Genomic DNA, 13,271 nt, shown 5'->3' on the forward strand with positions numbered 1-13,271 from the left:
TTGACGCTTTCAGCTTTCGTTATCCTACGTCTTCCAGTACTGTAGCAATGCTTCTCTTGAAATCACTGAAATTCATGTCGCGCAAAATTCGATGTGCATAACGTAGTAGGTCACTATCATTCACATCCCGTAAATTGTATCGAGCATATTGAAACGCGCAAACACCAGTTCTTGTAACAAATGTGCCTTTTCTTTCCTTGAATATCCGTTGTTTTTCTTATGGAATATACACTCCTGGAAATTGAAGTAAGAACACCGTGAATTCATTGTCCCAGGAAGGGGAAACTTTATCGACACATTCCTGGGGTCAAATACATCACATGATCACACTGACAGAACCACAGGCACATAGACACAGGCAACAGAGCATGCACAATGTCGGCACTAGTACAGTGTATATCCGCCTTTCGCAGCAATGCAGGCTGCTATTCTCCCATGGAGACGATCGTAGAGATGCTGGATGTAGTCCTGTGGAACGGCTTGCCATGCCATTTCCACCTGGCGCCTCAGTTGGACCAGCGTTCGTGCTGGACGTGCAGACCGCGTGAGACGACGCTTCATCCAGTCTCAAACATGCTCAATGGGGGACAGATCCGGAGATCTTGCTGGCCAGGGTAGTTGACTTACACCTTCTAGAGCACGTTGGGTGGCACGGGATACATGCGGACGTGCATTGTCCTGTTGGAACAGCAAGTTCCCTTGCCGGTCTAGGAATGGTAGAACGATGGGTTCGATGACGGTTTGGATGTACCGTGCACTATTCAGTGTCCCCTCGACGATCACCAGTGGTGTACGGCCAGTGTAGGAGATCGCTCCCCACACCATGATGCCGGGTGTTGGCCCTGTGTGCCTCGGTCGTATGCAGTCCTGATTGTGGCGCTCACCTGCACGGCGCCAAACACGCATACGACCATCATTGGCACCAACGCAGAAGCGACTCTCATCGCTGAAGACGACACGTCTCCATTCGTCCCTCCATTCACGCCTGTCGCGACACCACTGGAGGCGGGCTGCACGATGTTGGGGCGTGAGCGGAAGACGGCCTAACGGTGTGCGGGACCGTAGCCCAGCTTCATGGATACGGTTGCGAATGGTCCTCGATACCCCAGGAGCAACAGTGTCCCTAATTTGCTGGGAAGTGGCGGTGCGGTCCCCTACGGCACTGCGTAGGATCCTACGGTCTTGGCGTGCATCCGTGCGTCGCTGCGGTCCGGTCCCAGGTCGACGGGCACGTGCACCTTCCGCCGACCACTGGCGACAACATCGATGTACTGTGGAGACCTCACGCCCCACGTGTTGAGCAATTCGGCGGTACGTCCACCCGGCCTCCCGCATGCCCACTATACGCCCTCGCTCAAAGTCCGTCAACTGCACATACGGTTCACGTCCACGCTGTCGCGGCATGGTACCAGTGTTAAAGACTGCGATGGAGCTCCGTATGCCACGGCAAACTGGCTGACACTGACGGCGGCGGTGCACAAATGCTGCGCAGCTAGCGCCATTCGACGGCCAACACCGCGGTTCCTAGTGTGTCCGCTGTGCCGTGCGTGTGATCATTGCTTGTACAGCCCTCTCGCAGTGTCCGGAGCAAGTATGGTGGGTCTGACACACCGGTGTCAATGTGTTCTTTTTTCCATTTCCAGGAGTGTATATACGCCCTGAGGCATCAAGGGATCACCAATTTAGTATTGTAGGGCAGCGTGGATGGAAAATATCGTAGAGGGACAGCGAGAGATGAATATACTAAACAGATTCAGAAGGATGTGGGTTACAGTAGGTACTGGGAGATGAAGAAGCTTGCACAGGATAGAGTAGCATGGAGAGCTGCATCAAACCAGTCTCAGGACTGAAGACTAGGCGTGCTACAAACAGCGTGCAGAATGGCCTGTAGGTGGCAGCATAGTGCATACGCACACGTACCGTCGCAGTATCAGTATAAAGATGGCCGCCCCACTTGCGACTTGCACCGTTATTCGGTTTTTGCGTAGTGAAGGTGTGAAACCTAATGAAATTCATCGACGAATGAAGGTTCAGTACGGTGATGCATGTTTGTCACAGCAGCAAGTCTACGAATGGAGTAGGAAGTTCGCAAATTTTGTGACTACATTGGAAGATGCTCCTCGTCCAGGTCAGGCACAACGAGTTTTGACTCCTCAGAACATTGCAGCAGTTGAAGTCATAGTGAAGGAAAATCGCTGAGTGACACGGAATGACATTGGAGCATGTTTAGTCATGGGTCAGCACACCACATTGTGCATGATGCGCTCCAATTTCACAAAGTGTCTGCAAGATGGGTGCCACGGCAGCTGACTCCTGAAATGAGAGAACGACGTGTTGATGCTTGTGAAGAACTTCTTGGGCGCTTTGAACGAGAAGGTTATGGCTTCCTTGCAAGAATCGTTACTGGGGACGAAACCTGGGTTCACTTCCACCAACCATAAACGAAGAGAGCAAGCAAGGAATGTCGCCATTCCTCATCACCAAAACCAAAGGAGTTTCGAACAGAACCGTCAGCAGGGAAGGTTGTGCTGACTCTCTTTTGGGACGAAAAAGGCGTCATTTTGGAGCAATTAAATGCCGAGAGGGACCACTGTCACCAGTGCATCATACACAGATCTCCTAAAAAATCATCTGCGGCCTGTAATCAAATCAAAGCGACGTGAATTGCTGTCAGCAGATGTCCTTTTGCAACATGAAAATGCAAGGCCCCACACTGCCCGTACAACAGTTGCAACAATCACAGACCTGCATTTAGAGTGTCTTCCTTATTCACCATACTCACCAGACCTTGCCCCGAGTGATTTACATATGTTTGGACCACTCAGCCGGCCGCGGTGGTCTCGCGGTTCTAGGCGCGCAGTCCGGAACCGTGCGACTGCTACGGTCGCAGGTTCGAATCCTGCCTCGGGCATGGATGTGTGTGATGTCCTTAGGTTAGTTAGGTTTAAGTAGTTCTAAGTTCTAGGGGAGTGATGACCACAGCAGTTGAGTCCCATAGTGCTCAGAGCCATTTGAACCATTTTTTGGACCACTCAAAGACGCAAAGGGAGGAAAGAAGGACCGTTCTGATGAAGAGGTACGCCACGCGGTGCGTGAGTGGTTGCGCGGACTACTAAAAGAATTTTTTTGTAAGAGAATTTATGCACTTTGTAAGCTCTGGAGGACTTGCATTGAGCGTGGCAGGGATTATGTTGAAAAGTGATACAGCTTTGTACCACTTCTGCACAATAAATAATATTTTAAAAAATACACTCCTGGAAATTGAAATAAGAACACCGTGAATTCATTGTCCCAGGAAGGGGAAACTTTATTGACACATTCCTGGGGTCAGATACATCACATGATCACACTGACAGAACCACAGGCACATAGACACAGGCAACAGAGCATGCACAATGTCGGCACTAGTACAGTGTATATCCACCTTTCGCAGCAATGCAGGCTGCTATTCTCCCATGGAGACGATCGTAGAGATGCTGGATGTAGTCCTGTGGAACGGCTTGCCATGCCATTTCCACCTGGCGCCTCAGTTGGACCAGCGTTCGTGCTGGACGTGCAGACCGCGTGAGACGACGCTTCATCCAGTCCCAAACATGCTCAATGGGGGACAGATCCGGAGATCTTGCTGGCCAGGGTAGTTGACTTACACCTTCTAGAGCACGTTGGGTGGCACGGGATACATGCGGACGTGCATTGTCCTGTTGGAACAGCAAGTTCCCTTGCCGGTCTAGGAATGGTAGAACGATGGGTTCGATGACGGTTTGGATGTACCGTGCACTATTCAGTGTCCCCTCGACGATCACCAGTGGTGTACGGCCAGTGTAGGAGATCGCTCCCCACACCATGATGCCGGGTGTTGGCCCTGTGTGCCTCGGTCGTATGCAGTCCTGATTGTGGCGCTCACCTGCACGGCGCCAAACACGCATACGACCATCATTGGCACCAACGCAGAAGCGACTCTCATCGCTGAAGACGACACGTCTCCATTCGTCCCTCCATTCACGCCTGTCGCGACACCACTGGAGGCGGGCTGCACGATGTTGGGGCGTGAGCGGAAGACGGCCTAACGGTGTGCGGGACCGTAGCCCAGCTTCATGGAGACGGTTGCGAATGGTCCTCGATACCCCAGGAGCAACAGTGTCCCTAATTTGCTGGGAAGTGGCGGTGCGGTCCCCTACGGCACTGCGTAGGATCCTACGGTCTTGGCGTGCATCCGTGCGTCGCTGCGGTCCGGTCCCAGGTCGACGGGCACGTGCACCTTCCGCCGACCACTGGCGACAACATCGATGTACTGTGGAGACCTCACGCCCCACGTGTTGAGCAATTCGGCGGTACGTCCACCCGGCCTCCCGCATGCCCACTATACGCCCTCGCTCAAAGTCCGTCAACTGCACATACGGTTCACGTCCACGCTGTCGCGGCATGGTACCAGTGTTAAAGACTGCGATGGAGCTCCGTATGCCACGGCAAACTGGCTGACACTGACGGCGGCGGTGCACGAATGCTGCGCAGCTAGCGCCATTCGACGGCCAACACCGCGGTTCCTGGTGTGTCCGCTGTTTTTTTTTTTTTTTTTTTTTTTTTTTTTTTTTTTTTTTTTTTTTTTTTTGTGGTGCTGAAGTCTGATCAACTTCGTTGGTTTTTACTTCTGTAGGGAATGTAAGGAGTAAAAATTTTCTCTTTATTTATTTATTCTTCTTTCAGCTTTAGTTTGGGCACACAGAAGGGTCCTCTAACTCGCTGCTTTTATTGTGTGTTTGAAAAAATGTGTGTAGAAGTGCTAAAGGACGATATGTCCTTAAATTATAGAGAATTACGGTGGGATATCATTTACGGAGGCGTGTCCGCTGTGCCGTGCGTGTGATCATTGCTTGTACAGCCCTCTCGCAGTGTCCGGAGCAAGTATGGTGGGTCTGACACACCGGTGTCAATGTGTTCTTTTTTCCATTTCCAGGAGTGTATTTAAGGTTTTCATTTGACTCGCCCTCATATGTTTCGCTGGAGACGGGTGACTGCCTGTCCGACAAGGATGATGGATGACATGGCTCGACACCTGTTTCAGTATCAGTTTCACTTGTTAAGCACGTATTATCATCATTGTATTCGTGCACATTGTCCACACAGTCGAGCTTATACGACATCACACATCCACCGAGTCATCTTGCCAGAAACGCTTATACTTCATCTGCTCCTTCTTTCTCACTCCGCAAGATTCCTTGGGGTTCCTTTCTGACGAAACGTCAGCTTCGGCAACTGTTGTTGTAGGTACAAAGCAATTATTGCTATGCTGCTCGTTTCCATTCCTCTGCTTGATACCAACGCCACTAGCACTGTAGCACTGTTGAGAGTTACTCGTGGACTAAGCAGTTAAACTACGCTCAGTAGCCTCATGCTGTGGCCACCATTGGATACCTCCAGTCCCGTACCTTGTTGCCACCAGCAGTCAATATTGTGGTTCCATGGTAGACGACTTGTGCGGCGTCGAAAGCCGTAAACTTCATTAGCCTTTTGCGACCTCACACTCAAGGGCTTCTTTGTGAACTTTCTACTGTGGCGTCCACGGTTTATCAGGTTTTCAAGTTTCAATTTTGCGTCAAACTTGTCTCACTTGGAATCTTAAGAAAACTTTATAAGTTATCCTATCATATGTTGCAAACCATTTGTTAATATCTAGTATAGTTCTAATGTTATTAAAGTCTGGAGTTGTACAGATAATTTATGGACATCCACTATAATGTGTATATGTTCAATTTAAAGTGTATTAACAATTTGAAAAACTGTTTTTTAGTACTAAGTAAGCCTATTCATTGGAAATAACAGAATCTAAAAAGAAATATTACACTAAATCAGAAAACTTTATTGGGGTATTCAGATATCACGTTTGGTAAAATAAAGGTGTCGAAAAACTTGGCAACGGGAGGATTTAGTGCAGTGGTTCCCAATCTGGGCGTAGCTACACCCTGAGGGCTAAAGTGAAATTTTTCCGAGGTGTAAAAAGTAACCGATTCAATCCTGATTCATTCACGAAACTAAGTTATTTTCGAAAGATCATTACCATTATCACAAGTCTGTAAGACTCTAATATTGAATATATAATTTATCAATAATTACTTTTTCTCAATTAGTAGCATTAATGCTATTTAGATTACAGGATCCTCACACAGTCCATCCACTACAAGCGTATCTTGTGCTTTGTCTCGTGCATCACTAGTGATAAAAATTAGACACATACGTAACAAATGCTAAATGTCTCAAGAAAATGTACTCCACAGGCTGTAGATAGTATCTGCAGTAGTCCAGAAACTGCTTCATTACTCGCTTCGAAACAGATAAATGAATTAATTGATAAAATGGTTCAAATGGCTCTGAGCACTATGGGACTCAACTGCTGTGGTTATCAGTCCCCTAGAACTTAGAACTACTTAAACCTAACTAACCTAAGGACATCACACACATCCATGCCCGAGGCAGGATTCGAACCTGCGACCGTAGCAGTCGCACGGTTCCGGACTGCGCGCCTAGAACCGCGAGACCACCGCGGCCGGCAATTAATTGATACCATGACATGACTGCATAAGGGCTACTATAGTGATGTGCACAGTATTGTTGTTGTTATTATTGTTGTTAGTGGCTGAGGACAGACACAAAGCATTAACTGCCTGAAGTCTTTTAATTTCTGCCAGTTCAGAAGTAAGGAGTGCAACAATCAACTAATTCAAAAAATGGTTCAAATGGCTCTGAGCACTATGGGACTCAACATCTTAGGTCATAAGTCCCCTAGAACTTAGAACTACTTAAACCTAGCTAACCTAAGGACATCACACACACCCATGCCCGAGGCAGGATTCGAACCTGCGACCGTAGCAGTCCCGCGGTTCCCGACTGCAGCGCCAGAACCGCTAGACCACCGCGGCCGGCCAATCAACTAATTAATGAACAGTAAGTATAGTGCGCACATTTTAACTTGTTTAGTTTTAAATGGGGTTGCAGAGTGCAGGCGAAGCAAATGTCACAATGGAGAGGAGTAGTGCAGGGGAAGTATGTTTTGAGCCGCGCGGGACTAGCCGAGCGGTCGGGGGCGTTGCAGTCATGGACTGTGCGGCTGGTCCCAGCGGAGGTTCGATTCCTCCCTCGGGCATGGGTGTGTGTGTTTGTCCTTAGGATAATTTCGGTTAAGTAGTGTATAAGCTTAGGCACTGTTGACCTTAGCAGTTAAGTCCCATAAGATTTCACACACATCTGAACATTTTTTTTTTTTTAAGTGTGTTTTGTAACAAGTGCCTACCCCCACTGAGAATAGTTAGCTTTCAGCTTTCTTGTCTGAGGAGTTGTGGATGGCACTTCCGATGCGCCACGAATTCCTTCGTCATTCATTCTGAAACAGACACACAAACTAAATGTCATTCATATTTCATCATTAAAAAAATAAAAAGTGGTCCAAGAAAAGTCTTTCATTCTACAGTTTAGATGGATGCTAAAGTTGGTGATAATGTGGAGCAGGAATAGGCGGGGGTACCAAGTAATGTCTCGTTGCACTCACCGGTAATGGTCTAAGAAAAGTTGGGAAACACTGGTTTAGTACGAGGCGTGTTTTTTAAGTAATTACAGTTTTGAAATAAAAAAAAGACGTGCTAAGATTTCTCAATAATTTTATTTTTACATGAAAGCCTGTACCTTGATCTACGCACTGACGCCATTACAGTCTCATTCTTTCTTGTTTACGTTGTGTACTGAGTGTTTAACATGCCTCCGATAATCGCGAGTCCCGCCGACTGTGAAGTACGGGCTGTTATAACATTTCTTAGTGCTAAAGGCCTAAAGGCAATCGATATTCATCGTGAGATCTGCGCAGTTTGCGGAGAAAACATTATGAGTAATGGAATAGTGCCGGCCGGGGTGGCCGAGCGGTTCTAGGCGCTACAGTGTGGGACTGCGCGACCGCTACGGTCGCAGGTTCGAATCCTGCCTCGGACATGGATGTGTGTGATGTCCTTACGTTAGTTAGGTTTAAGTAGTTTAAGTTCTAGGGGACTGATGACCTCAGAAGTTAAGTCCCATAGTGCTGAGAGCCATTTTTTTGATGGAATAGTAAGAAAGTGGGTGAGACCATTTAAAGATGGCCGCACAGATGTGCATGATGAACATCGTAGTGGACGTCCTTCGGTCGTTAATGAAAGTTTGGTGCAGGAAGTGGACAATAAGGTGAAAGAAAACAGACGCTTTACGATTTCCTCCTTGCGGGATGAATTTGCTAATGTTTCTCGTAGTGTTTTGTATGGTATTGTGACCGAGCACTTCAATTACCGAAAATTCTGTTCACGTTGGGTACCGAAAATGTTGACGGATGTGCACAAAACCAAACATTTAGACAGTGCATTGACTTTCCTTGAGCGGTACCACAACGACGGTGATGATTTCTTAAGCCAAATTGTTACGGGCGATGAAACATGGGTGGCCTACGTCACACCAGAATCAAAGCAACAGTCCATGGAAGTTGAGCAAGGGCATCGTTTTGCTGCAAGACAATGCCCGTCCGCATGTGGTGAATCAGACCAAAGATCTCATCACATCTTTTCGATGGGAAACTCTAGATCATCCTCCGTACAGCCCCAATCTTGCGCCCAGTGACTACCATCTGTTCCTGCAATTGAAGAAACATCTGGGTGGTCAGCGTCTTCAAGACGATGACGAAGTCTAAACAGTGGTGATGCAGTGGTTAACAAGTCAGGCGGCAGACTTCTATGAGGAGGGTATTCAAAAACTGGTACGACGTCATGACAAGTGCCTCAATATTGACGGAAATTATGTAGAAAAGTAGATTAAGGTACAGGCTTTCATGTACATCTACATCTACATGATTACTCTGCAATTCACATTTAAGTGCTTGGCAGAGGGTTCATCGAACCACAATCATACTATTTCTCTACCATTCCACCCCCGAACAGCGCGCGGGAAAAACGATCACCTACACCTTTCTGTTCGAGCTCTGATTTCTCTTATTTTATTTTGATGATCATTCCTACCTATGTAGGTTGGGCTCAACAAAATATTTTCGCATTCGGAAGAGAAAGTTGGTGACTGAAATTTCGTAAATAGATCTCGCCGCGACGAAAAACGTCTTTGCTTTAATGACTTCCAGCCCAACTCGCGCATCATATCTGCCACACTCTCTCCCCTATTACGTGATAATACAAAACGAGCTGCCCTTTTTTGCACCCTTTCGATGTCCTCCGTCAATCCCACCTGGTAAGGATCCCACACCGCGCAGCAATATTCTAACAGAGGATGGACGAGTGTAGTGTAAGCTGTCTCTTTAGTGGACTTGTTGCATCTTCTAAGTGTCCTGCCAACCTTTGGCTCGCCTTTCCCACAATATTATCTATATGGTCTTTCCAACTGAAGTTGTTCGTAATTTTAACACCCAGGTACTTAGTTGAATTGTCAACCTTGAGAATTGTACTATTTATCGAGTAATCGAATTCCAACGGATTTCTTTTGGAACTCATGTGGATCACCTCACACTTTTCGTTATTTAACGTCAACTGCCACCTGCCACACCATACAGCAATCTTTTCTGAATCGCTTTGCAACTGATACTGGTCTTCGGATGACCTTACTAGACGGTAAATTACAGCATCATCTGCGAACAACCTAAGAGAACTGCTCAGATTGTCTCCCAGGTCATTTATATAGATCAAGAACAGCAGAGGTCCCAGGACGCTTCCCTGGAGAACCCCTGATATCACTTCAATTTTACTCGATGATTTGCCGTCTATTACTACGAACTGCGACCTTCCTGACAGGAAATCACGAATCCAGACGCACAACTGAGACGATACCCCATAGACCCACAGCTTGATTAGAAGTCGCTTGTGAGGAACGGTGTCAAAAGCTTTCCGGAAATCTAGAAATACGGAATCAACTTGAGATCCCCTATCGATAGCGGCCATTACTTCGTGCGAATAAAGAGCTAGCTGCGTTGGACAAGAACGATGTTTTCTGAAACCATGCTGATTACGTATCAATAGATCGTTCCCTTCGAGGTGATTCATAATGTTTGAATACAGTATATGCTCCAAAACCCTACTGCAAACCGACGTCAATGATATAGGTCTGTAGTTCGATGGATTACTGCTACTACCCTTCTTGAACACTTGTGCGACCTGCGCAATTTTCCAATCTGTAGGTCCAGATCTATCGGTCAGCGAGCGGTTGTATTTGTTTGCTAAGTAGGGAGCTATTGTATCAGCGTAATCTGAAAGAAACCTAATCGGTATACAATCTGGACTTGAAGACTTGCCCGTATCAAGTGTTTTGAGTTGCTTCGCAACCCCTAAGAAACTCATGCTAGCAGCTGTTCGTGTTTCAAATTCTGGAATATTCCATTCGTCTTCCCTCGTGAAGGAATTTCGGAAAACTGCGTTCAATAACTCCGCTTTAGCGGCACAGTCGTCGGTAACAGTACCATCGGCACTGCGCAGCGAAGGTATTGGCTGCGTCTTGCCGCTTGTGTACTTTACATACGACCAGAATTTCTTCGGATTTTCTTCCAAATTTCGAGACAATGTTTCGTTGTGGAACCTATTAAAGGCATCTCGCATTGAAGTCCGTGCCAAATTTCGCGCGTCTGTAAATGTAAAAATAAAATTATTGAGATATCTTAGCACGTCGGTTTTTAATTTCGAAACGGTACTTCCTTAAAAAGCACGCCTCGTACCTGCCTGTGACGGAGGGCAGAGCGGCACGTTCACTTTGGACGGGAGTGCAGCGACGTTCTCCAAGCTGGTGCCTGGTGTGTGTGTGTGCGCGCGCGCGCGCGCGCGAGCGGGTCACGGCCTGGAGCTGGAGCTGGAGCGGCGCCCAGCTGGGGAATGCGGCCAGCCGGCAGCAGTCGTGCGGCCGGCCACGGCCACCCTTCGCCGCCCGCCTCATTTCTTTCGCCACCGCGGCTGCCGGCGCTAGCCCGCCCTACACACTTTATGTCACGCGCCGCTTAAATCCTCCGCCGTGTGTTGACACACTCTGGCAGCGTGCAGGCCGACACGCACGCGCTCACTGCAGGCTGGCGAAATCCTCGCACTGTCACCAACTGAAGCTTATAAGGCTACCCAGATGACCGATAACTTTTTAGCGTCGGTGCGCTGTAGACCAATAAGACGCGTGTACGCGACAGGTTTATGTCCGTTTCGAATAAATAGCGCTCCGTATTGCGCTACGCATTTATGTCACTGGTCTAGATGTAGCTAACGGAAATTCATTCTGTGTACACTGGCTGCAAATGGACAGTGTTACACCATGAAGCACCAGTTCGACATTTAGCAAACTTTGAGGTGATGTCCAACACGTAACAGGTATTAAATGATTTAACTTCCATTCCATTAGGAAGTGATGTCCATCATAGACATCAGTATGCCGTGCGACGCCCCACAGGAACGAATACACTCATGTATTCGCTGTGCCATGGAAGCAAATGACCTCAGAATGTCATCTTGAGGAATTTATTGCAATGTCTGAAATACACGGTGTTAAAAAAAATGAGAGGTGGTAGTACTCATAGAAACAAAAAAATAAATCCAATAAATAGTGGTCCGGAAATGCATACTTTCTGAGGTAAGTCCAGTAAACAAGGGAATACATACTTCCTGCGATAAACACCTATTTACAAACGTGTTAAGCGTGGCGTCCATTCATGACAATGCACCCCTCTGCCTTCTGGCATAATGAATGACGCACCCTTTGAAGTATACACGGTTGTTGCTGTATCTGCTGGCACGAAGACGCCACCCTGTAGTATCAGCACATCGTTGATTGTCGTAGCGTAGACCAATTCCTTCAAGTGACGCCATAGCCGGCCGGTGTTCAAAAATTGTTCAAATGGCTCTGAGAACTATGGCACTTAACTTCTGAGGTCATGAGTCCCCTAGAACTTAGAACTAGTTAAACCTAACTAACCTAAGGACATCACACACATCCATGCCCGAGGCAGGATTCGAACCTGCGACCGTAGCGGTCGCGTGGTTCCAGACTGAAGCGCCTAGAACCGCTCGGCCATACCGGGCCGTCCGATGTGGCCGTGCGGTTCTAGGCGCTTCAGTCTGGAACCACGCGACCGCTACCGTCGCAGGTTCGAATCCTGCCTAGGGCATGGATGTGTGTGATGTCCTTAGGTTAGTTAGGTTTAAGTAGTTCTAAGTTCTAGGGGACTGATGACCTCAGATGTCAGGTCCCATAGTGCACAGAGCCATTTGAACCTCATTGACCCCATAACCAAAAGTCTAGGAAATTGTCTGGGTAATGAGTAGGACAAGGTGTCCCCACCCCCTCTTCTCCCCTGCCCCTGACCAATCCAACGGCCCTGAAAATGCCTGCGTCAAATGTTCGTACACATTGTGACGAAAGTGTGCTTGTGCGCCACATCATGCATGAAACACATTTGTATTTTTGCTGCAGTGACACAGCCTTCAGCAAAGAGGCCAACACAATAATCAGGAAGTCCAGAGTTTGCCTCCCAGCTAACATTTGTGGCAGCACATTTGGCCCTATTAATCTGCAGCACATTTGGCCCTATTAATCTATAGCCAACCACGCCTACCCATATGTTGACTGAGAATCGTTTTTTATGCCCTCTTTCCTAAACTGCTTGGGGATTTACATCTGCCCACACATGCTGGTTATGGAAATTCACAACACCATCTTTTTGAACCCTGCCTCATCGGTAAATAAAATCATGGATGTGAACAGTACACCTACGACACACTTCTGCAACAGCCATTGACGGAACACGATGATGCTGTGGCCTTGGGGCCTGAACGCGCTGTAGATGATATGAGTACAGCTATTGTTCATGAAGTACTCCTCAGATAGTGAGGCACGCCTTCTGCTGCTGCTAATCTTCACACACTGGTTCTAGGGGTTTCTTCGGCCGAACGTAGCACACGCTCCTACATGTCGAGGGTGTGGACTGTGTAGGGCCCTCCGCTGTCAGTCTTCTGAGGTGCAAGGTACATGTATCCCTCAGACGCTGGAAAAGTCTGCAAAACAGCTTATCGGAGGGCACTCTGCACTGTGGATATTTTTCACTACAAAGGGCATGGGCTCCTAGGATTCGTGTGTTGGCTAAACCATAGCAGAATATCATATCCACCATTTCACATGTCGAGTAGCAGGCTTCCATTGCACACATTGCAGTGTTATGAACAGTTTCCAGATAGCTGGATGATGCATGTTTCAGCAACTTTTCTAGCCCCACTGAAGTGGTCACCACGAATCCC

The sequence above is a fragment of the Schistocerca nitens genome, chromosome 2 (genome assembly GCF_023898315.1).
Source record: "Schistocerca nitens isolate TAMUIC-IGC-003100 chromosome 2, iqSchNite1.1, whole genome shotgun sequence".
Classification (NCBI taxonomy): domain Eukaryota; kingdom Metazoa; phylum Arthropoda; class Insecta; order Orthoptera; family Acrididae; genus Schistocerca; species Schistocerca nitens.